This window comes from Perca fluviatilis, chromosome 4, assembly GCF_010015445.1.
Source record: "Perca fluviatilis chromosome 4, GENO_Pfluv_1.0, whole genome shotgun sequence".
Taxonomy (NCBI): domain Eukaryota; kingdom Metazoa; phylum Chordata; class Actinopteri; order Perciformes; family Percidae; genus Perca; species Perca fluviatilis.
Window position 1 is genome coordinate 21,559,956 of NC_053115.1, and position 9,761 is coordinate 21,569,716.

Here is a 9,761-nt window from a genome sequence, read left to right on the forward strand (position 1 = left end):
CAAGACAACACAAATTCATACAGGTCAGGACCAGAGTACAGCGTAGTAGCACTTACCGTTATGTTTACTTCCATACTTTGAAAATTGAAAATATGTTTTTGCACTGCTGGAGAAAACTGTACCACCTAAAGTAATACTAGTAAATAATAATAAATTGGTCTAGGTCAGCCAAAAGGCTACTAAAAACCAGGGATGATGTGGGAAAAATGTCAGAGACCTCAGAGAAAACAAACTCAACCACAAGAAATTGCAGTTAAATTATTTATTTATTTATATATAATAATATAAAAATAGACATTTATTATTTATAATAAATATTTTTTATAACATTATCATTGTCACAATGACTGGATCCCCCTGGCAGTCATCTTCTATCTCTGAAAGTACACAAAAGGAAAGACATCAGTAATACAATATTAAAGCAGCGAGAATCAATTGTATTTTAATTCAGTCAAGAACTCAAAAAAGCTACTTAGTTTTGTTACATTTATTTAGAAGTCAAGTTAGTCTTATTTTAAAATGTTACCTCAAGAATGAATGGCCTGCTGTCTCAGCTATGCCAGCTAGCATGGAGTCCTGAAGAGCTGCCATCTGTTTTCTGAAAGAAAAAGAATCAGACATAACTTTTCATTAGCTGATGTTGTCATCACTTGGGTTGTCAAATAGGTGAACAGTTGGCCAAATGAAAACCAACAATTATGTGTAGTGCAATTCTATACCTATACTTATATTAACCTAGCATTTACCTCAATATTGTCTTTTGGGGGGCATCTTTCTCGCTCAGACTGCAGTCCCTATCTGCATTTGCATCACTGGAACTGCAGCCCAGCCTTGTCCTCAACAGAACTGCTTCTGCTCTCCTCTGCTTTCTCTGTTCTTTACCTTGATTTAATTTATAAACTTGATCATATCTGTTGTCCTTTAGTTAAGGCCTCTCTAAACAAACAAAGGCTCTACAAGAGTCCAAAACATATAAAGGACACCAAGCCAAAAAGAAAATTAACCATGCCTACATTTAGAAAAAAAAACTAAAATAAAGTTTAAAAAAAAACTTTCTATGAAGCCTGTGTCTATAATGCATCATGGACACTATCAACCTAATCGAAAGTCCTCTGCCTTAATGTTTACAAAGTCAGAATGGAGGGCAGCCACGGTTGCAGAATTGTGTGCATCAACCTCTGTTTGTTTCAAAGATATGTAGGACATTAGGTGGCGAGTCTTTGACATCAATGACGGCCTGTCAGTGTCGCTGAGTGCATCTGTCTTTTGCTTTACCGTCATCCTGTTTAGGAGCTCTACAAAAGCAAGATCATCTTTCTGGCGCATGATCTGTGTCAGGTTGACCATTTGAAAGTTGTCTTTCCAAAGGTCGAGCACATCCTCCTTATACACACAGAGTGGTTTGGCTCTACCAAGGGGTGGCAGTTGGTAGAAGTCTCCTACTGCTAGGCCAGACATTCCTCCAAAAAGTTTCTTATAGCCTTTTATCTGCTGCAATCTCCAGTGGATATAGAAACCATTGATATTTCATCTATTATGAGAATTTCTGCTCTCACTTCATCTAGTACATTTCCAAGTCCTTGATATGGTGGTTTAAAACTTCTTGGCAGTTTAAGCATGGAGTGCAGGGTTTTCCCAGAGATGTTGAAAGCTGCAGTGCCAGTGAATGCAGTCAGTAGCACTGCAGGCGTAGATATGTCTGCTTGGTCACGGAATCTGGGGAGTTGGCGCAGAATCTTGGTTGCTTCGTCATATACAGACCCTTTCCAAAAAATTTGAATATCAGGGAAAAGTTTATTTATTTCCAAAATTCCATTCAAAACGTTAAACTTCCATAGATTATATATTCAGGGCCCACAACTTAAACGATTTCAAGTATTTAGTTGTTTATTTGTACATAATTTAGGCTTCCAGCTCATAAAACCCACGAAAACAGGATTTAAAAAAATTAGAACACTGTGAAGAAATCACCATAAGAAGGACTGGACTGTTGGCCAGTGGTCCAAGGTCCTCTTTTCCGATGAAAGTAAAGTGTGCCTTTCATTCGGGAATCAAGGTCCAAGGGTTTGGAGGAAGACGGGTGAGGAACAGAACCCAAGATGCTTGAGGTCCAGTGTGAAATATCCACAGTCAGTCATGATTTGGGGTGCAATGTCCAGTGCAGGTGTTGGTAAACTCTGCTTTGTTAAATCCAAGGTCACCGCATCAGTCTACCAGAATGTTTTAGAGGACTTCATGATTCCTTCTGCTGAGGAGATCCTCAGTATGGAGATGCAGATTTCATCATCCAGCACCTGGCCCCCCCCTGCCCACCGACCGCCTACCGCAAGCACCAAAACCTGGTTTGATGCCCATGCCATCACAGTGCTTGACTGGCCAGCCAACTCGCCAGACCTAAACCCCATTGAGAATCTATGGGGTATTATCCAGAGGAAAATGAGGGGCACCAGACCCAAAAACAAAGAAGAGCTGACAGCAAGCATCAAGGAAATCTAGGCTTCCATAACTCCCAGGCAGTGCCACAGGCTGATTGCCTCAATGCCACGGCGCATCGAGGCAGTGATTAAGGCAAAGGGATTCCCTACCAAGTATTGAAGATTGACGTATCGTTTTGAAAGTACCATATTTTGATTGATTTGATGTGATTCTAATTTCTTTTTTTTCTGCAAAAACTGAGAAGTAAATGGTGATTTCTTCACAGTATTCAAATTTTTTGAAATCCTGTTTTCGTGGGTTTTATGAGCTGGAAGCCCAAATTATGTACAAATAAACAACTAAATACTTGAAATTGTTTAAGTTGTGGGCCCTGAATCTATAATTTATGGAAGTTTAACGTTTTGAATGGAATTATGGAAATAAATAAACTTTTCCATGATATTCAAATTTTTTGGAATATGTACACTTGATTACATGTGATATTCCACAACCAGCTCCTCCTGAGACAAAGTAGAAGAACTGTTCAGGATTGTGGCCCCAGACACACTTGAAGCGTCATTCCCTCGCAGTGTAGAAAATGGATGCCTGTGTTTAATTGAGGCTTTGGTACAACTTTTTCACCAATTCTGGGCTCAACTTTGGTGCCTCTATTGCTGGTGCTGAGAGTGGAACTTCTTCCCTTATTAGAAATGCTTTGGTTCAGTGTTCCTCTTACCTCAGTGCGAGATTGTCTGCTTCCATGTGTTCAGCCGTCGAGCGTTTTTTTCCCCGTGTCCTGTTTTCCTGAATTCGTGTTTTCCCTTGGATTTCATCCATTGCCTGTTTCTTGGATTTCCCTTTTTGCCTGCTGTTTACTGGACACTGTTGCTTGTGAGTTCTTATTAGCTTGCTAATAAAACTATTGTAATTTACTCGCCTGAGTCGTGCATTTGTGGGTCCATTCTCTGGTGGGCATAATTCCCGATCATTACACACGTTTTGATGTATTTTGTGTGCATTGGTTGGCAACACTCCGTGACTAGTAGCGGGACAAAAATGTGGTGAAATAATAAGTATGGGGGATAATAGTCATTGTGCCAATTGCTGCTACAGCACATCGGCACACTGAATAAGTACTGCTGCAGAGGGAGCTCTTCATTTGTACATTCAGTTTGGCTGAGTCAAGCAGTCACCTAAACCAGATTGTTCTGTTGAGTTGTTGACAAAGTGTAAAGTGTCTGATGCTCTAAAAACTGATTGTTCACACTGACGAGACCTTCCTTCTGAATAGGGCAGATGGGATAAAAAAGGCAAACTAAAAAACTAATCATACTGCTGCACATTTTTAAAGTTATAAGAACAGTGGATCCCACATGTGTTTTCACTTCTATATGAATAGACCTCCACCTTTAAGGTGGGAAGATCCAAACTGTATGTATCAACATACTACATACATACAACATATTAACCAGTGCATACATTTGTGAAAATGAAATAAAACATTTACCTGACAATGACCTTCTTTGGCTGTGCATTGTGATTGTCAGAAGCGGAGGGTTATAGCAGCACACAACATCCTAAGTAGGAGGACAGGATGATGGGTTGGGTCAACAAAGGGAGCTGAGGGGAGCAGAATGGATGGAGCTCTTTGGTGCCCCCTACAAATTTTATAAAAGTAACTGTGTGCACATCCCACCTTCTGGCAGGTGCAGGACAAATGAAAATACTTAAAACGAAAATAATATAATGTCCGCAACACTGCTTTAAACTCCCATATTTAATATAAAAATGCAACGTTTCGACCCAGCTGGGTCTTCTTCAGGCAAATGGTGAACACATTTGATGAAGGGATATATGTAGGGCTCACATTCAGCTGACACACCATCTGGCTTCAATTAGCCTGATTAGGTGTGAGCTACCCAAAAAAGCCCCACCCATGACATTTTCATGGACTTTTTCACCATATACATCCCAAAAGAGAGGGGGGGGGGTTGCTTTTTAAAATACAATATATCCAAAGAGACACATGATATTACCATGCACAAAACTAGAGAAAAAGGGAAAAAGAAAAAAATGGGAAAAAGAAAAAAAAGAAAATATATAGAGATAAACATTCAAGAGGAAAACAATTCCATATAAAGTTACCACAAACAGTTAAGAAATTAATGAACACTACCCCACATATTCATAAAATCTACTGCATTAGTACTTACACAAACAGACAATATCTTACAATGTTTTATATAAGAAACAAACAATATCTAACAACATTTTTAGAAATAGTTTTGTATCAAATTCTTCATTAAGAAACAAACAATATCTTACAACATTTTTTATAAGAATGGTTTTATATCAAATTCTTCATTAAGGCCATGAGGAGACATTGTGTTTAGATAATGAATCCAAAAGGTTTCCCGTTGGAGGAGCCTTTTGTCCTGGTCTCCCCCTCTAGGAGGTTTGTTGACTCGCTCCACCCCTACATATCTGAGGGCGCTGACATTATGCCCTACCTGTTTAAAATGAGCTGCTACAGGGCTGCGCTCATCCCCTGTTCTAATGGTGCTTCTGTGTTCACTGATTCTGGTCCGTATCGCTCTCGTTGTTTTACCCACATAAGCTAAACCACATGGACAGCGAATTAGATAAATAACATGTGTGGTGCTACATGTAATCGCACCGCGAATAGATGTTAATTTGCCAGTGTGTGAATGATTAAAGCTTTTACATTTGTGCGTATATGAACACTGGGCGCAACTACCACATTTATAGTTACCATCAGGCATACTAAGAAAGGAAGTTTTGGGTTGTGGACATATGTCATTTTTAACTAAGCGATCTCTTAAATTAGGGGCACGCCTAAAGATAAGCTTAGGTTTTTCTGGAAAAACTTTCATTAATCTAGGGTCCGAATCAATGATGTGCCAATGTTTATAAACAGATTTTCTAAATTCTAACACCAGTGGGGAATATTTAACACAGCATAAAGGGGACTTATTTAGATCTTTAGGGCAATTTTTTGGTCGAAGACACTCCTCTTGTGTTGTCTGGTCAAATCGTTTTTTGGCCGAATCCACCCAGTCTTGTTTATAGCCTCTATTGAGGAATCTTGTTGTCAAGTCTACAGCCTGTGTTGAATAAGATGTATTGTCGCTGCATATTCTGTGCACACGATGAAACTGACTGATCGGAAGACTTTTGACCAAAGGCCTGGGATGAAAACTATCCCCATGTAATATGGTGTTGCGATCAGTAGGCTTACGAAACAAATCTGTTTTTATTGTTGTACCCTCTTTGTATACCTGAATATCCAGGAAACTGATGCAATGTTTATCATATTCCAAAGTAAATTTCAGATGTTCATTACAGGCATTAAGATACTCATAGAAGCCCATTAATTCATCTACTGTGCAGTCAATTATCATAAAAATATCATCAATAAACCGCTTGTAGAATAAGATCTTTGAATAAAATGGATTACTCTGATGCAACACAAATTGATTTTCAAAGAGACCCATATATAAGCAGGCATAATTAGGAGCCATCTTACTCCCCATGGCAGTGCCTTTTTTTTGTATATAGAAGTCATCTTGAAAACGAAAAAAATTATTAGTCAGAACTATATTAGCCAAGTCTAATATGCAGTCAATACTGGGTTTTAGCTCAGCCCGATTTAAAGAAAGAAAATACTGGACTGCTTCCAGACCACCATCATGTGGAATATTTGTGTACAAACTCTGAACATCAAAAGTGGCTAACAGCAAGTTGTCAGAGATAACATCAAAGGTTTTCAGTGAATTGATAAAATCAATAGAGTCACGTATATAAGAGGGAAGAGTGACCACTTCTGATTTAATGAAGTAGTCAACGTAAGCAGATATATTTTCTGTTAGGCTTCCAATCCCACTAACAATGGGTCTTCCCTTCAGAGGGATATCTAAACCCTTGTGTATTTTAGGGAGTGTGTAGATAACAGGGATCACTGGATGTTCAACCTTAAGAAACTCAAAGCCATTTTTGTCAAACTCTCCATGATTGAAGTGATGTTCTAGTTGGGAATGTACCTGAATCTTCAACCTATTAGTAGGATCAGAGGCTAATTTCTCATAGAATGTTAAATCACTAAGTTGTCTTTTTATTTCATTTTCATAATCCAAAACATTTTGCAAGACAACAGCACCCCCCTTATCAGCAGGCCTAACCACAATCCTGTTATCCTTACTCAAATCCATTACAGCTTCTCTTTCCTCTTTAGACAAATTATTATACACTTTGTATTCTTTCTTCTTTTTTAATAGACCTTTTACATCATTCTCAACTAAACGGCAATACGTGTCAAGAGAAGCGTTGCGGTACTTTGGAGGAATGAATGTGGACCTTTTCTTGAAACGACTATAGGCCAAGCCACTAGGGGCAGAAGTGGCAAGCCCATGATCTTGGTCCAAAGGAGAATCACTCCTAGTTACATTGTCTCTCATATCAGAATGGAAAAATTCCCTCAATCTTAAATTTCGGAAAAACTTTTACATGTAGCACCACACATGTTATTTATCTAATTCGCTGTCCATGTGGTTTAGCTTATGTGGGTAAAACAACGAGAGCGATACGGACCAGAATCAGTGAACACAGAAGCACCATTAGAACAGGGGATGAGCGCAGCCCTGTAGCAGCTCATTTTAAACAGGTAGGGCATAATGTCAGCGCCCTCAGATATATAGGGGTGGAGCGAGTCAACAAACCTCCTAGAGGGGGAGACCAGGACAAAAGGCTCCTCCAACGGGAAACCTTTTGGATTCATTATCTAAACACAATGTCTCCTCATGGCCTTAATGAAGAATTTGATATAAAACCATTCTTATAAAAAATGTTGTAAGATATTGTTTGTTTCTTAATGAAGAATTTGATACAAAACTATTTCTAAAAATGTTGTTAGATATTGTTTGTTTCTTATATAAAACATTGTAAGATATTGTCTGTTTGTGTAAGTACTAATGCAGTAGATTTTATGAATATGTGGGGTAGTGTTCATTAATTTCTTAACTGTTTGTGGTAACTTTAAATGGAATTGTTTTCCTCTTGAATGTTTATCTCTATATATTTTCTTTTTTTTTTTTTTTTTTTTTTTTTTTTCTTTTTCCCATTTTTTTCTTTTTCCCTTTTTCTCTAGTTTTGTGCATGGTAATATCATGTGTCTCTTTGGATATATTGTATTTTAAAAAGCAACCCCCCCCCCTCTCTTTTGGGATGTATATGGTGAAAAAGTCCATGAAAATGTCATGGGTGGGGCTTTTTTGGGTAGCTCACACCTAATCAGGCTAATTGAAGCCAGATGGTGTGTCAGCTGAATGTGAGCCCTACATATATCCCTTCATCAAATGTGTTCACCATTTGCCTGAAGAAGACCCAGCTGGGTCGAAACGTTGCATTTTTATATTAAATATGGGAGTTTAAAGCAGTGTTGCGGACATTATATTATTTTCGCCCCCTACAAATTGACATTCGGCCAAAAAAGTTCATATTTTACTGCTTTTCTGAAAGGAAGTTGTGGTTCAACAAAGTCAATTATATTGATTACTGTCATTTTCAGTCACACAGTCACTGGCTGGCAAGGAAATACTTTCATTCAAGCACTTCACCTTGCAGATTTCTCATGGGAGACTGATACTATTAAACCTGATGTGCAATTATACATTCAGCTATTCTTAGTTCTGTCTCCATGCTCACCTGCCAGAGAGTCTTTTGATGCACAAGCTATTAGTACATCCAGGAGTGCACTGGACCATGGGTGATGAAGACAAACTGGAGATATCACTGCTGGTGGTCTCTCTCTCTCTTTCTCTCTCTCTCTCTCTCTCTCTCTCTCTCGCTCTCTCTCAATGTCATTCATCCACCTCCCCCTCCTCAGCTCATCCTTACCTCAAGATGAAATGTCTGAGATATATGACACCCCCATGTCTTCCTCTGAATTTGTCATTTCACTTATTACTGGCTGACATCTCAGTATCAACACAATGAGTGGGGGAATCAGGGCTGTTATACCTGTGGGGTTTAGAGGTGGGACGGTAATCACATACCTGGCCATCTGCTGTCACCAGAGGATTGAGTGTGATTGTGTCTCTGGGCTTGAGAGCATGCAAGCAAACATGTTTAAGTGTGACTATGTGGTGTATAACTTTGTGTATGTGTGTGTTCCCAGGCTATGCGTCTTATTTCATCTTACAAATCTGATTACTGTATATCTATTTTAGATCAGCAGGAACTCTTTTAAGACAACAAAATCAACACCTACAATGTCAGTCTGACGTGTCACTATGGTCTGCTCAGGATTTGAGTTGATGAACAGAGATAGTGGTTCCCAAGAATGAATTAAATGTATATTTATGTTACACAAATATGTTACTCAAATGAATTACTCTGGAAAGGAAAAATATCTCTCTAGTAGAAATGCTCACAATCTATGTGCAGAGCAGCTACAGTACAACATGTGGCAAGAGTTTGCAAGCAAATATATATTTATTTAAATGGGTCACGAGCCAAAGAGGTTCGGAAGAACAGGCTTGTTAGCATGAAGGCCTTTATAAATATTATAGCACAGATGACCCCTACTGGTCAAATATCTTCATTGCAACATCTCCACCAACAACTTCTTCAATAATCTACAATGTCACTCACTTCTTTCATCCTCCTCAATAGACCCTTAGTTTTGTATGAAATAACCAGCATCAACAAAAAATTCTAAAAGTTTAAAACTATGAATGTACTCTAACACTGAGCATATGAGTCATTACCTTTTATGATTATGGTTGTGTTTTGTTTTCCAAAAAAGTTTCAGTCCTGCCGAGAGGTGTGTCATATCTTTTTTGGTTAGTGTGCCAGTAGAGTATTTACAGCCCTGAGGTGTATTTGGGAGCTGACAAGTCACCAAATATCACCTTTGCTTTGAATCTACCGACAACATAGCTATTAGTGCCATGAATACAACGTGTGTTTTCCCATGTCATTCCCACAGTCCCATCCCCCCAACAGGAACCATAGTCTCCCCTTATCCCATTAAGACAATTGCCAAGACTGGCATTCAAACGTGCACGTGTCCGTGTCTCTGTGTGTGTGTGTGTGTGTGTGTGTGTGTGTGTGTGTGTGTGTGTGTGTGAGAGAGAGAGAGAGAGAGTGTGTGTATAAGGTAGGCTATTCGTGCAAACACACAAACAAACCAACGTATACGGACCAATGCACACGAATATACCAACCCATACACACACACTGGGCAGAGAAAGAGTAATTTTAAAATCAATCCTTTCGGAGAAAAAGAGTGAAAAAGAAGAATGAGAGCCCCAAAACCTCCACCAGTG

The 9,761-nt window shown here is 38.9% G+C and overlaps 1 long non-coding RNA gene across 1 annotated transcript; it reads right to left on the minus strand.

Annotated features, from left to right (window-relative positions):
- Window positions 1-247: 247 nt before the first annotated feature.
- On the minus strand, window positions 248-4,205 carry LOC120557920. Its single transcript, XR_005639036.1, has 3 exons — window positions 3,923-4,205; window positions 527-598; window positions 248-377 (listed from the first exon to the last, which is right to left on the minus strand). It is a non-coding gene; the product is annotated as an uncharacterized LOC120557920 (long non-coding RNA).
- Between the last annotated feature and the right edge of the window lie 5,556 nt (window positions 4,206-9,761).